The following is a 15,022-nucleotide window of genomic DNA, read 5'->3' as shown; positions in this document are numbered from 1 at the left end:
ATTGTGAAACTGCTGGAGTGTTATTGTAAACAAACAACCTTCCTAATTTCTACAATATCTAGGGATCTATTGCTATGATCTCCAGCAGAGCCTTCTGTTATTAACAATTAATTTTCCAATTTCGTTTTAAAGAGAATGGGTATTTCCCTTTAAGACTCTCTTGATGCAAGCCAAATCATTTAAAAAAAAAAGTAGTCTAAAGAAAAAGGAAGGATCAGGCAGATGTGCAACCCTTTTCTTTTCTACATCAGGAGAAGATCATGATCAGTTAGAAAATTTCTTTATTTTTTTCATTCTATTCTCTGGGTCACCTGGCAGTTAGCAACCTTGTGGGTCGGTGGGGGAGGAAAGAGCAGGAGGAAAAATGCTTTGTTCCTTCTTTCTATAAATTTAAGCCCATTTCCTGTTGTCCTTTCTCAGGGGTAAGCTTATATTTCCATTTTAAATATGAGCTCCCAAAGGGCATTAACCATGTCATTTTTACTTAACTGCATTTTATTTTTTTTTTTCCAGTGTGATGCTGTGTCCACACAACTGATCTACAGTCATAGTTAGAAAATGATGAAAACTGCATTCCAGTGACTATAAGCTAGTATTTTATAGGCCACTGTAATGAAAGTTTTGATCACGATTGTAAATCATACCTAGAATGTACATTACTTACGATCTGTATTAACAATATCATGAATATATCATAAAACACTGGACATTTTGGTTTGAACTCTCCCAATTAGGGTTTTGTGATAATTAGCCAAAGCAGAATAGTATTTACTGCTGCACTCTGCATGGAATGAGGACATTTATAGCTAAGAAACGGACAGTGTAAACCAAGGCACGGGGCATGTTTCACTTCTCTGTGCAGTTTTGTAGAAGTGGATTATAATGTTTTTATAGATTTTATAGAATGATTTTATAGAAGTGGATTACAATGTAATGGATTATAATTTTGTGAACTCATGATAAAACCACATGTGTATTTTAAAACATGGAAAATTTCAGCTTGAATTTGAATTCTAAAGTCATGATATTTATAATAAATGAAAGTAATTAAAACATATTTCCTTATTATTTACCTGTTACAAAAAAACTTATGCAAAACCACCTTGCTATGATTCCATGCAAATTAGTTAAAAAATTGCACATATTTCTAATTCTTTTTAAATTTTCTCTTCCTTTTCTTTATTCTTTTTCCCCATATTTTCTTACACAAGGAATTACAAACAAAATATATTTTAATATATTAGGTGATTTCCTTTTGCAAAGCTGTGAATCTAGATGGTGGGGTACATTGGGCTTACATTTTTAGGTACAAATCTTCTCTGTTTGAGGAAAAGCATTTTGACTTTTTTCTTTCTCTATGAACTTTCAAATGGAAGACAGTTCATTTTGGTTTCCTGTCATAGTTCACTGGAAGATAGCTTTTGCTCTGGTTTAAGGATCTCTATTTTCCAAACCCTGGGAGGTTAAAAAGTTACCTTCACTGATTAACAGAAAAATGAGTAAATGTGTGCCTGAAGAGCTATGAGCTTGGAGAGATGGGGTGCTGAGGTTATGTACATTTTAAATGAATTCTGATTTTATTAAATTCATTTGCATAATTAGAAGAATGCACGTAGGTTGCATAAAATACTTCTTTAGGGTCGCTCATCTTCATAATTTCTGCAATTTTGTGTCTATGAATGTTTAATAGATTTTCCCTGTTTTTCTCTCCTGCCCCACTCCTTTTTAATTGATAGTTCTAATTCATTTGTACTAAGTTTAGCCTCAGGAGATAAAAATAGCAGGAAATGCCCAGACGCCCTCTTCTCGGAAGATTTTCAGGAGAGAGCGGTCTGCTTTTCAGGAAAATGCCTGTTTTTCTCTTTGCTTGCCATCAGTAACGACTTACTGTGCACTTTAGCAAGAAGGTCAGCCCAGCTGGTGAGCTTATTTCATTGAATAATGGGGACTGGGCAACCTAGAGCACTCCCATGGCAGAGCATTTTTATGCGGCTGGAGTCAATTGGAAACACAGTGTATAACCCTTATTTTCCCTCTTTCTGACCAAATCTTGTGTTTTCCTAATTGTGTTACATTTTTGTGTACCAAGAAATTTGAGATGCTACACAGAGGATAATCCTACACAATAGAAAACTCTAAAAGAAATTAGGCCAAATTTAGGCAATAAAGTCAACAAGGAACTGCAAAACTGGTGTTGACTGATGCTCATCAAGGAAGCTTGGGCTGAGACTTGCTCTTTACATCAAACCACAAGGTGGTTTTCAGTTTTCCCACATCCACACTTCCCTGAGAAACCCCTCAAGTGGTCAAATAATTTTGATTGTTAATTCTCCTTGCAACGTACATTATACACCACCTGAATGTCATTGGAGTAATGCTAGGCTCTGTATACTGATTAAGATTCATAGTTATTTTTAATATTTCAACAATGACAGCCTTATATGATAGTCTAGCTGTCTGTAGACACAGCAGAGGCCTTGAAGTTGGGAAAGGGTAGCCTGACTTAATGCTCCATCGTTTACTGTCAATGGGTGAAGGAGAGTCATTGAGTGTCCTAATTTCATTAATAATGCAGTGGAGTTGTTAATAATAGTAACAATAATAGGCTGGGTGCAGTGGCTCACACTTGTAATTCCAGCACTTTGGGAGGCTGAGGCGGGTGGATCACCTAAGGTGCACATGTTCACAATCACATTCTCTGCAAGCTTTAACGCTGTGCCCATGACAGTTGCATGTTCTGTTGTTCCTTCCTATCATTGTGCAAGCTCTACTCTTCTATGGCTAATTTCTGGCTTATTTGAAGATAGCAATGACTGCATGAGTTGTTGAAAACAGTCTTGCATGAGTCCATTCTCACACTGCTGATGAAGACATACCCAAGACTGGGTAATTTATAAAGAAAAGAGGTTTAATTGATTCACAGTTCATCATGACTGGGGGCTTCAGGAAACTTACAATGATGGTGGAAGGGGAAGGAAAAACATCCTTCTTTACATGGCAGCAGCAAAGAGAAGTGCTGAGCAAAATGGGGAAAAGCTCCTTATAAAACCATCAAATCTCATGAAAACTCACTATCATCAGAACAGTATGGGGGAAACCGCCCCCACGATTTAATTTTCTCCACCTGGTCCCACCCTTAACATGTGGGAATTATTACAATTCAAGGTGAGATTTGGGTGGGGACACAGAGTCAAACCATATCATTCCTCACCTGGTCCCTCCCGAATCTCATGTCCTCACTTTTAAAAACACAATTGTGCCCTCCCAACAATCGCCCAAAGTCTTAACTCATTTCAGCATTAACCCAAAAGTCCACAGTCCAAAGTCTCACGTGAACCAGGGCAAATTCTTTTAGCCTATGAGCCTGTAAAATTAAAAGCAAGTTGGTTACTTCATAGATACAACAGGGATGCAGACATTGGGAAAATACACCCATTCCAAATGGGAGAAATTGGTCAAAACAAAGCGGTTACAAGCCCCATGCAAGTCTGAAATCTAAATGAGGCAGTACTTAAATTTTAAAACTCTGCAATAATCTCCTTTGACTCCGTGTCTCACATCCAGGTCATGCTGATGCAAGAGGTGGGCTCCTATGGCCTTGGGTAGCTCTGCCCCTGTGACTTTGTAGGGTACTGCCCCCTCCCAGCTGCTTTCACAGGCTGGCCTTGAGTCACTGTGGCTTTTCCAGGTGCATGATGGAGGCTGTCAGTGGATCCAACATTCCAGGGTCTAGAGAACAGTGGCTTTGATTTCACAGCTCCACTAGGCAGTGCCCCAGAGGGCACTCTGTGTGAGGGCTCTGGCCTCACATTTCCCTTCTGCATGGCCCTAACAGAGGTTCTCCATGAGGGCTCTGCCCCTGCAGCAGACTTCTGCCTGGACATCCAGGTGTTTCCATATATCCTCCAAACACTAGACAGATAATACCAAACCAAATTCTTGACTTTTATGCACCCACAGGCTCAACACCACATGGAAGCTTCTAAGGCTTGGGGCTTATACACTTTGAAGCAACAGCCTGAGCTCTACATTAACCCCTTTTGGCCATGGCTAGGACACAGGTCACCAAATCCTAATACGGCATAAAGCAGCAAGGCCCTGGACCCAACCCACAAAACCATTTTTCCTCCTAGGCCTCAGGGCTTGTGATGGGAGGGATTGCTGTGAAGACCTCTGACAAGCCCTGGAGACATTTCTGTATTGTCTTGATGATTAACATTTGGCTCCTCGTTACTTATGCAAATTTCTGCAGCTGACTTGAATTTCTCCTAAGAAAATGGGTTTTTCTTTTCTGTGACATTGTCAGACTGAAAATCTTCTGAACTTTCATGGCCTGCTTCTCTTTTAAACATAAGTTCCAATTCCAAACTGTATCTTAGTGAATACATAAAACTGAGTGCTTTTAACAGCACTCAAGTCACCTCTTGAATGCTTCGTGCTTAAAAATTTCTTCCATCAGATACCATAAACCATCTCTCTCAACTTCAAAGTTCTGTAGATCTCTAGGGCAGAGGCAAAATTCCACCATTTTCTTTGCTAAAACATAGCAAGATCAGCTTTATTCCATTTCCCAACAAGATTCTCATCTCCATCTGAGACTACCTTAGCCTGGCCTTTTTTGTCCATGTCATTATCAGCCTCTTGGGCAAAGCCATTCAACAAGTCTCCAGGAAGTTCCAAACTTCCCCACATCTTCCTGTCTTTTTCTAAGCCTTGCAAACTGTTCCATCCTCTACCCAGTTCCAAAGTTGCTTCTACATCTTTGGGTATCTTTATAGCAGTACCCTACTCTACTGGTACCAATTTACTGTATTAATCTGTTTTCACACTGCTAATAAAGACATACCCAAGACTGGTAATTTATAAAGAAAATAGATTTAATTGACTCACAGTTCAGCATGGCTGGGGGCTTCAGGCAACTTACAATGATAGTGGAAGGTGAAGCAAACACATTCTTCTTCCCATAGTGGCAACAAAGAGAAATGCCAAGCAAAAGGGGGGAAATCCCTTATAAAACCATCAGATCTCATGAGAACTCACTCACTATCATGAGAACAGCATGAGGGAAACTGCCCCTGTGATTCAATTATCTCTACCTGGTCCTGCCCTTGACTTGTGGGAATTATTACAATTCAAGGTGAGATTTGGGTGGGAACATAGAGCCAAACCATTTCAAGTCTACTCTGGGTTTTGTTGCAGATATTTTCTTGCTCATTTGAAAACTTGTAACAGTTATTGATAAAAGGATAAGGACATGCTACGCAGTGAGACTTAGGCAGTCCCTTTGGCTGATTTACTTAAAAAAAAAATCTTGTGAGGTTGTTCAGATTATCAATCAAACAAGTGCACCAAGCTTTGTCCTTGTTGTTTCTGCTTTTGGTATTTGTAGCAGTTCCTTGCTCATTCTGATAAGGACATATCTGGTAAGACTGAGGTCAGATTTTCTATTTGCCTCTGTCACTGATAAATGAGAAATTCTGTCCTTTGTACCTAGACTTGTACTTTATATTATAAAACCATTCCGCTTTCATTTAACATCTATTTGAATATATTTAACTTATCACCCAAGAAAATCATTCCTTAGGAATGGGACTTTTTATATTGGTGATTTATTTGGGTTCTATTTAAGGTCTCATTCCATTTTGTAATGGCACATTATTTTTATCTGTAGTGGAGATGGTAGGATGTGTCAGTGGACTCTTTTTATGTTAATATAGATATCTACTCCTTTGGAGGAATTTTGAATGCTACAGAGATACCTTATTTCTAATGTTAAAAATCCTCACCATGTTCATACAGGCTTAAAGTCATTACTGATTTCTTTGGCGTTTTAAGACAATTTGCATCACTTGCAAATGAATTATATTTCATTTTTCTTTGTGTTTAATGTTATTGTTATTATCATGTAATTGGAGCAAGTTTCATACGTGGAATATTCTCTTTCCTAAGCCTTTCCCAAGTTTTCCCAAATTCTTGAATTCAAGAGCAAGTCTTTTAAATACATTCTGAAGGTGACTCTGGGAACATGGCAACTCAAACATAACTTGCTTGCACTCTACTACTCATTCTGAAGCAATTTGTTTTGTTTTTCTTGAGACAAGTGGCTGCTGTGGAAGGGAGCTGTTGGTTTTGGTGAACTTTTAGAAGATAGAGAAAAGAGGTGCTTCCTCCTTGGCAATCAGGGGAGAAGGTCAGCTTTGACCCCAAGTGAACTGTCTTTTCTTTTCTTTTTCTTTCTTTCTTTTTTTTTTTTACAATTGTTAAAAATTGAGAAGTTGTAATTGCTTCTAGACTGTGTCCAGAGCCTCTCTGAAGCTGAGTGTGTCCCTGGGACTGAGTCATACCTAATGGAATATGTAAGCGAGTATGGCCAGCTGATTTCCTGGCCTTGACCATAGAAATTGCTCCTAAGTGATTCTCTTCCCATGAGAGCTGGCCAGAGTCCTAGGTGATGGTATTATAAGAAAGATGGACAGAGGCTAGAGTTATCCCTAAAGGACTACATGGCTGCCTACCCAACGTGTACACTGAACTGGTATGGTAAAATGTTATTGCTGAAGTCACTGAGATTTGGGTATTTTTGTTACAGCAGTTAACCTATTTGATGACTACAACGATGCATGTGATTGCCTTTCTGTTAAATGTGGTCAGCATCTTCCTGGGTGTGGCAGCCTGTCCTATTGACAGTGGTTTAAAATAATTAAGATACCCTAGTTGGTGAAGATGATGAAAAAGAAATACTTTAGTCAGTCAACGTTGTAAGTTTAAATTGTACTTAACTTTCTGGAAGGCATTGGTATCCAAAAATCAACGGACTAAGTAATGTTCATTCCCTGTGAACCAGCGATTTCACTTCTAGGAATTTGTCCTAAGAAATATCCAGAGATTTTAAAAATAATGGATAAATAAAAGATAAATAATATTTCATCTTTGTAAATATAATTATAGAAATATTAACAATCTAAAAATACAGCAAGATATTGGTTAAATTGTAATGTATTTAAGATGTACCAATAAAGAGTTGTTAAAATCATGTTGAGTCTGAATATCCCTAAATATCCCAAATGGAAAATTTTCAAGTTATATGGTTGTCTGAAAAATTACAAGATATAAAAGTTGTATGTATAGTATATTATGTTATTGGAAATAGATGTATCAAGATGCTAATGGTTTTTATTCCATGTTTGTATAAGTCATTTTTTGATTTCTAAGTTTTTAAAGATGATCAGTTATTACTTTTGTGATTTAAAAAACTAACAAAAATATTTAAAAATTTTCTTTTTCTTTTATTATCATCCAATTTAGATCATTCAGAAAATACAAAAGCTTTAAGGAGCTGTGTGTTCAGGCTTTCTTCATGTTGTGCAAGGAATTCAATTTTAGCCGAGATCATAATAAACAAGTTGTACTACAGGTATTTCATCTTTACATAGTTGGGTTTATTTTCCACTAGGACTGGATTTTAAAATCAACACTTTAAGGAAAACATGCATATTTATAAAATAACCCTCAAAAATCCCTTAGGAAAGTGCTGCCTAGAAAAAGTTTTTACCACTTTTTTCTCCAAAATTATATAAAATCCTCATTCTTCAGCTGAGTAATTGATTCACTTGTGTTTAGGGAGAATTGGGTAGCAAGCTGTGCATAATTTAAGAGGCAAATAGCAAGGATCAACGGGGACAGCAACAGATTCAATCCCCTGTTTCACTCTCATTCAACACAAGCACTTACTGAGCAGAATGGTGGGAAGAGTCACCAGCATCATTTCTATTCATTCTCTCTCTCTAATCAAGCACATAGAGCAAAATCATCAAATGTCACACCCATATTTGCTTTGCCTCTGTTGTGCTCTTTTCACAGTCTAAGCTCTATTAAGGTGAGACCTGCATTGATTTGACAATATTTTTGGCGCTGCCTTAGTTTGTTACAAATGTGTTGAGCTGGCCTCTACTAGTTGAGAGCATACATTTTTAAAGAGACATTATAACCTTTTTTTTTTTTTTTAGAACAAGAAGTGAACTTTTGGAATTGAAGACTGCAAACAAGTAGCATCATTCTTACAAAAACATTTGATATTATGGATATTTATTATACTCCAAAACATTTTATCTTAATCCCCCAACTCATTTTTCTCTTATTTAATATAGCCTGTGATTGAGGTGACTAAAACTAGGAGGAATTGCATGTGCATGAATATCCATCAAAATACTTTAGGATTATCCACACATACTTTCAAGCTCATGTGTGTAGGCTACTTTTAAATTTTTATTTTAAGTGGAGAATACATTGCAAAGTGTTTAATGAGGTGCCAGAACTAGGGACTTATACAACCTTCTGTAATTTCTCACCCATATTGCATGCATTTTGTGTGAAGAAAATTAAAGTCTCCAGCTGCTGTTGCATAAGATGCAGAAGTCCCCAGTACACTTATAAATGATATTTCCCTTCACGTGGAAGAGATTAGGGCCACATCTGCTGCAATTTAGCTGAGGGACATGGGGTAGATGGTGTCAAGAATCACGCTGCACTGGAATCTAGTAAGAGAACAGGAGGCCACCACCCACGGAGGAACAGGGTTTACAAGGTTCTTATGGGACACCATTTAGTTAGGCTGGCTGAGTTCATTCAATAAGATGAAACATTACGCACTTGCTCTGTGTACACTCATTCATAATGTTTGCCTACACATGCTACTAGAATCTACTTTAGATGTATTTTACTTATAAGTTTGATTAAATCCATCTGTTGCACTACGTGATAGTTATCAAAGTTATCAGAGATACAGACACATTGCCATTGGTCATTATAGTCACAATTGCGTGGAGGCAGGCTAGGTCAAAAGACAATGACAATTGGAATGGGTATAGGTGAATTATCAATAGCCTCCAGAAGAAGGAATGAGGTACTGTTCCTAAAGCTCAATTAATATTATGGTAAAACCTGTCATATTAGTTACAAAAAGAGGACATTTTAAAGATTGAACATATTTGATACTAATACAGCTATTTTCTTCAAGGAATATTAATCTAAACACAACATCAATGGCATGAACATAATTATAAGCAGTTTTATTATCCTATGTAATATTTTGCATTTGCTTTTATGGAATAACCTTCTGTAACGTTTCTCAAATAGCTGTGGTTCTAATTGTTATTTTAGCTTCCTTGTTATTAGCCCTTGGCGCTGTGATTTCCTCTATAATCTGGGGTTTTCTTTTTCAAAACCTTTGGCTCTCCTCGAAATCAGTTTAGAGGATAGACTCTTTTAGGCAGCTTAAACCTGAATGGATTGAGGTTTCCAATAGTGAAAGTGCTGGAGTCATCCCAGGTTTTATGCCAAGATCTTTTTTCCCCCCTTTAATTGTCATATATGTGGTTGTAACTTTAGATGTTGCATCGCTCTTTTGGTTAACTAGTCTGCCATTTAGTGATTCAAAGCTTTAATGTCTTGTCTTCCTAGAATAGCAAATGGACCTCCTTGGAGTGGTTGGGGCATTCAAAGTCTCTGTCTTGTGAGTAATGATGATGCTTATCAGCAGTGATAAGCTGACTTTAGGGATGTTAACTTTTTTCATTTAATCTCTATTTTCTACCCTGGAATTGCTTCTGATTATAAGTTTATAAGCAACTTATAAGCAACAATTGTGATGAGTTTTTCTGACTTTTTCTTAAAAAACCTCTAGGGTAACATTTTGGCTCAAAACTCTCCTACCTTAATTAGTTTGCTGAAACATTAATCTATGTATTTCTTTGCTAGAGGACTCAACTTCTATAATTGTTTATAGGCCTCCAAGCCATCTGTAGAACTGAGAGTTAATATAGAGTCTGGGCACTAGATTAATTTAAAGAATATGGTCTGTAATGAGAAAGCATCCAGTAAAATAGGAATTGCACTTTATGATTCAGGAAAGTAGCAGACGGCTGTGCATTGTGTTTACTACATTTAAGCAGTGGCTAGGACCAGTCATTTTATTCTTATTGTCCTCCAAATCTGTCCACTTCATCTCCTTTCTGTTACTACTGTTCTGTACCATTTCCAGGTATTACAAATCTGGACTGTCGTCTCTTACTTGAGATTTATAACTACTTTTCCTTCCATGAAAAGTTAGGAACAAGTCAACGAAAAGCATTTTTCTAGGACATTTCTTTAACTTCACACTACAGATGATAACATGTAACATGCCACTCAATCCAGCCTAATCCTCACTCTTCCATACGCCTCCTGGCAACAAGGTGACAACTTGTTCTGCACCAGCCCCTTGCGTGATTCCTGCTTCCTCCTATTGCACATGAAGGGCTTCCTGAACATGTATGTAGACGGCACACCCACCCATGAATGGCTTCCTATCCACCTGTGTAGACATCACACCATGAATGGCTTCCTGCACACCCACTGAACAGCATCACACCCACTGGACAGCAGTAACAGTAGTAGTTCAATCTCATTTCTTTACCTTCTCCCCTGCACTGCAAATAGCAGTTACTAGGCTGCCCTTTGTCCTAAAGGTATACACACCAGAGGCATGATTTCACCTTCTGGAATGGAAGGTGACCTAGGGGAAGTCCTGACAGCAGGCTCTGGGTCTCTTGTCATTTGGGCAGGGGATTGTCTGGATTCCATACACCATGGGCAAGGAAGAAAGAAGGGGTGGACAGGAGTGGAGTCCTCTGCATTATGAGAACCCTGGCCAGGACCAACGTTGCTGGCCTCTAAGGCTGATGCTGATGCTGTTCCAACCTGGAAGCATATATGCAGGGACCATGTGACATTTGAATTAAGATGAAAGAAAATAAGATTAGTCACATATAGGAGAGGTGGGGTTGCAAGGAGGAAAAAGAAATATTTCCAAGTTGAAGGATTATGTGAGAAGTCCTTGAAATACACAGAACTGGGTGGCTCAAGAATCAGAAAGAAAGGCAGCATGGCTAATTTTGTTGGAAAGGTAGGGAGGAGCCAGGTTGAATTTTGAATGTTATCTTAAGTGCCATGGAATCAATGGAAAGTTTAAGGCAGGGAATGACATTATTAAAATCGTCTTTTTATAAGCTCTTTTTTGGTGACTAGAGACTATAGGCTGAACTAGGTCGTATGATAGGGATGGAGAGAAGTTACAGGTTAGAGAGATACATAGGCTGTAGACTTGATAAAAGTTGGTAACAATCTGAGGGAGAAGGGACAAGAAAATTTCCTCAAAGTTTCTGGCATGTGCAACTGGGTTGAAGAGGGATATCAAAGGGGAATCAGCATTCAGAAGAATATTAGAATTTCTGTTTTGTGTGGGATACATTTGGTATGATTTGAGACCCAATGGAAATGTCAAATAGGCAGCAGAGTAAACTGACATGGAGCTCTACAGTGTGGTCTGGTCTGAATGCCCAGAATGGTGTTTAAAGGAATACGGGAGATTTCCCAAAAGGTACTCTACTGAGAAAAGAGATCGGAATTCAGGAACAATCCTAAGAAACTGCAACTTTCTAAGATCTAGAGGGAGAAAAGAGCTGGCAAAAAGAATCCCGAGGAACTATCTGAGAGATGGGAGGAATGCCAAGATTATACATGATGGGAGACAAAAGAAGAGAATGTTTCTCCAAATAGGAAGTGGGGAGCTCTTTGTAATGCTGCTGGCAGGTCAAGTAAAATGAGGAAGAAAAGTTGTTCATTAGATAGAGCAACAGAGATGTCACTGGCGACTTCAGATTTGGTTGAATAATAGCACTAGAGAACTTATTCCAGTAAGTGGCTACATGACTGAGAATACAAGCATAGGCAGCATTTATAAAACAGACTTTTCAGAAACTTGGTTATGAAAGAAGGAAACAGAAGTTATGTCCAAGCAGACATTTTTTATTACAGTTTTAGTTTTTATGGAGAAAACCAGTGCATATTTTCATGCTGATTAGAATAATTTAATCCTGTTTGCAGGGGGGAAGTTGAAAATGCATGAGAGAACCTCAATAGTTGATACCATAGGATTTCTGAAAAGAGCCCTATGGAGAGAATGGGCTTTAATAGGAAGAACACTTTCTCCCTTGGAGGAAAAAGCTGCATGTAAACCCTGGTAGTTTGTAGGTGTGGTAACGGACAGGTGAGAGCATCCTCAGCTTATGGCTTGCAGTACTCAGTTAATACAAGATCACTTCCTGAATAAGGGTTGGGCGAGAAGGCTGGAGGGTTGCTGAGATTGCAGCAGTATTGATTTCAGTCTTTGTGAAGAGGGGAGGGAGAACTGACCATCGAGAGTGAACTGCAGTTGTGAATGATGAACGTGGATTGACTGTGACATCAGTCTTCTCAGTTGTATAATTTCCCATAAGGAGAACTGGGAGCTTGATAAGTGGGTACAAAGGAAACATAAAAAACCAAGGAGTTTGGGGTATTTACAAATGCATGATTTAAATGATGGGCTAGCTGGGTGAAAAAGAAGGAATGGCAATGTTTTCTTACAAAGAAAGAAAGCAGAAGGGTTAAGAATGAAGTTCTCTCTACGAGATTGAACCTCAGTTCTGTGGAGGTCATTGTATGTAGGATGGAATGATGGGAAGCTGTGGCTGAAAAGTTGAATATTTTGATTTGTAATTTAGACCAGAAGCAGTCCAGGGTGGGATGGTAGGGGAGGGTGGTTGTGATAGAATAAACAGAAGTTAATTTTAGTCTAGGAAGTCATTAAATCTGCAAGTAAGTTTGTCAGGGCAACTTCATATGGATGCTTAGGCAGCCCAGAATTACAGTCAGAGATGCAGAGGAAGGCTCCAGCCACACGGAGGCATCTTCATCAACTGATGAATGTCTCGGAGGGCTGGAGATGACAGCAATGGGGAGGTTGAGAAGGGGCAGTGCAGGGTGGTCCTACGCTCAAAGAAACCAAACACTTTATAGAGAAAGAGCAATGGGATAAAAAGCACAGAAAATTCACAAAGCAAGAATTATGTTCCTACTTTCTGACCTTAGAAAAAAGAACGAAAGTGCTGAAGAGAAATGTTACCTTCAGAGATCCATAGGTTTTCTGTAAGACAAGGGAAATGGAGGGACTGTTGTGGAAAAGGGTTGAAGATGTAGCCAAATGGCTGATGACTAAGAAGGTCCAGAGGGCATTGAGTCAGGTTAGGGAGAGGGGGAGAAATGTAGGTTTGTTCAGGAAACACAGGGACAACAGTAAGGGATAGGCGACATGAGGTCTTCTCTCTTGGAAGACACTGGTGTCCGGCCCGACACTTGCTCTCTGGCCTGGGAAAGGTTTCTGTTCTGGGGGTTCATGGCCTTTTCTGTGGGTCCAATGACGCTGACAGCTGCCACAGGTGCAGCCACAGTGATGGGACCCAGCCCTGTGTTGGAGGGGTGTTGGCTGGGAAAGAGGCTTACTGATTGATACTGTGTTTTTCTCACTTTCCATCTACCAGTCCACCTGTGTCCATGAGGCTCATGATCTTGACAGTCTTGTAGAGTTGGGAAGGGAGTGCTTGGTGTTTTATTAATGAACAAAGTCCACTTAAGATTTTCTCACTAGTGATGTTGACTTTTTTTGGGTTGGTTTTCTGAGACAGAGCCTCACTCTGTCACCCAGCCTGGAGTGCAGTGGCATGATCTCAACTCACTGCAACCTCTGCCCCCATCATGCGTTCAAGCAATTCTCTTGCCTCAATCTCCCAAATAGCTGGGATTACAGGTACCCACAACCATGCCCCAGCTAATTTTTGTATTTTTAGTAGAGATGGGATTTCACCATCTTGGCCAGGTTGGTCTTGAACTTCTAACCTCGCCTCCCAAAGTGCTAGGATTATGGGCATGAGCCACCACGCCTGACCAATGTTGACTTCTTAAAAGAATGAAATTCCCATTTTTTATAGTCACTCAAAGTAATTCCTCAGCAAGGTCCTGGTAAATGGAGGCTTCCCAGACTGTTTCAGATAGCAGCATTACAGAGCCTACATCACTGATGAACCATTCTCTGTGAATAAAGCACTGGATTTGGAAGCAGATTTAGAGATGGTTCTCTTGCACATTCCTTTTCTCTACTAAGTTACAGTCCATCATTTATATCATTGATTTGGCTTGCCTTGCCTGCAGAAAACTTACTCTGACTTTTCTACTCTACTGTAGGGTTTCTGTAAACTTTATCCACCTTAACACAGTTTTACACATGACCTGATACATGCTACGGAAGGGTAACAGAACACATTAGTCTTAAATACATGTTTATTTTGACTTTCTGATCTCTTAAACTGAGAGTTTCTTGAATTCAGACTGTGCTCTGACATCATCAATTTTAGACAACTGTGAAATTGAATGAAATATTTGAAATTGCTATGTTGTGGAAACTTTGGATGTCATCAGGGTCTGGGCCAGTGCTTCACGCATTGTTTTAATCCCCCTGACTACAACTTGCTAAAGCCCTAACATTAGATTCCAACATTGGTTCTCTGGGACCACGGCTTCTTTGCTGAAGAAAGCAAATACCAGATGCAATTGTATTCAAGGCCATGGATACAGGTCTTGTAAGGAAGCAGTTTTACTCTATGCATGAAACTGGTTTGGATTGAAACCCAGTTTCAAAGCATCCTCTGTGTAAACTGATGAGCACAGGGTTTTGGCACTGTCTCCCTGTGTGCTTAATATTCAGATTTACTGTCTGATCTTGGATATATTTCAGTGAAATGAGACCGCTAATAGTAGAGGAATAGATATTTATGAAACAGTATGACAGTGATAGCAATTATTATAAAAACAAGAAGCACTGCATAAATGCCTTATACAGTAATAATTGTGAGACTTAATTTGCAGTGGTTTTTCCTTATTTGCCCGATAAATTCTATTTAATTATTTGCTGTGGCATTAAACTTCCAAGGGGAGCTAGGCATCATCTCCACCTGTTTTAAATACTGTGCATCTCAATTACAAACTTACCCTTGTGAGTCTCAGTATCTATGTTAAAGCTAATGTTTAACTGGAAAATGCATCAGTAAATTTATCTTTTAGATTTTATGTAAAATGCTTGCATGCTGGCATTTGCATACCATTAACAGAA

General features: G+C 38.9%; 1 long non-coding RNA gene across 1 annotated transcript in view; it reads left to right on the top strand.

The window, feature by feature from the left end:
- Nucleotides 1-9,186, top strand: part of LOC139359202 (uncharacterized) — an 81,125-nt gene extending 71,939 nt beyond the window's left edge. Inside the window, exons 2-3 of the long non-coding RNA XR_011615105.1 lie at nucleotides 7,306-7,414; nucleotides 8,007-9,186. This is a non-coding gene — a long non-coding RNA (uncharacterized lncRNA). The remainder of the gene's footprint in view (nucleotides 1-7,305; nucleotides 7,415-8,006) is intronic.
- The last annotated feature ends 5,836 nt before the right edge of the window (nucleotides 9,187-15,022 follow it).

The sequence above is a fragment of the Macaca nemestrina genome, chromosome 16 (assembly GCF_043159975.1).
Source record: "Macaca nemestrina isolate mMacNem1 chromosome 16, mMacNem.hap1, whole genome shotgun sequence".
In the NCBI taxonomy this organism is placed as follows: domain Eukaryota; kingdom Metazoa; phylum Chordata; class Mammalia; order Primates; family Cercopithecidae; genus Macaca; species Macaca nemestrina.
The sequence above is the reverse complement of the archived record's forward strand: the minus strand, read 5'-3'. Positions and strand labels throughout refer to the sequence as shown.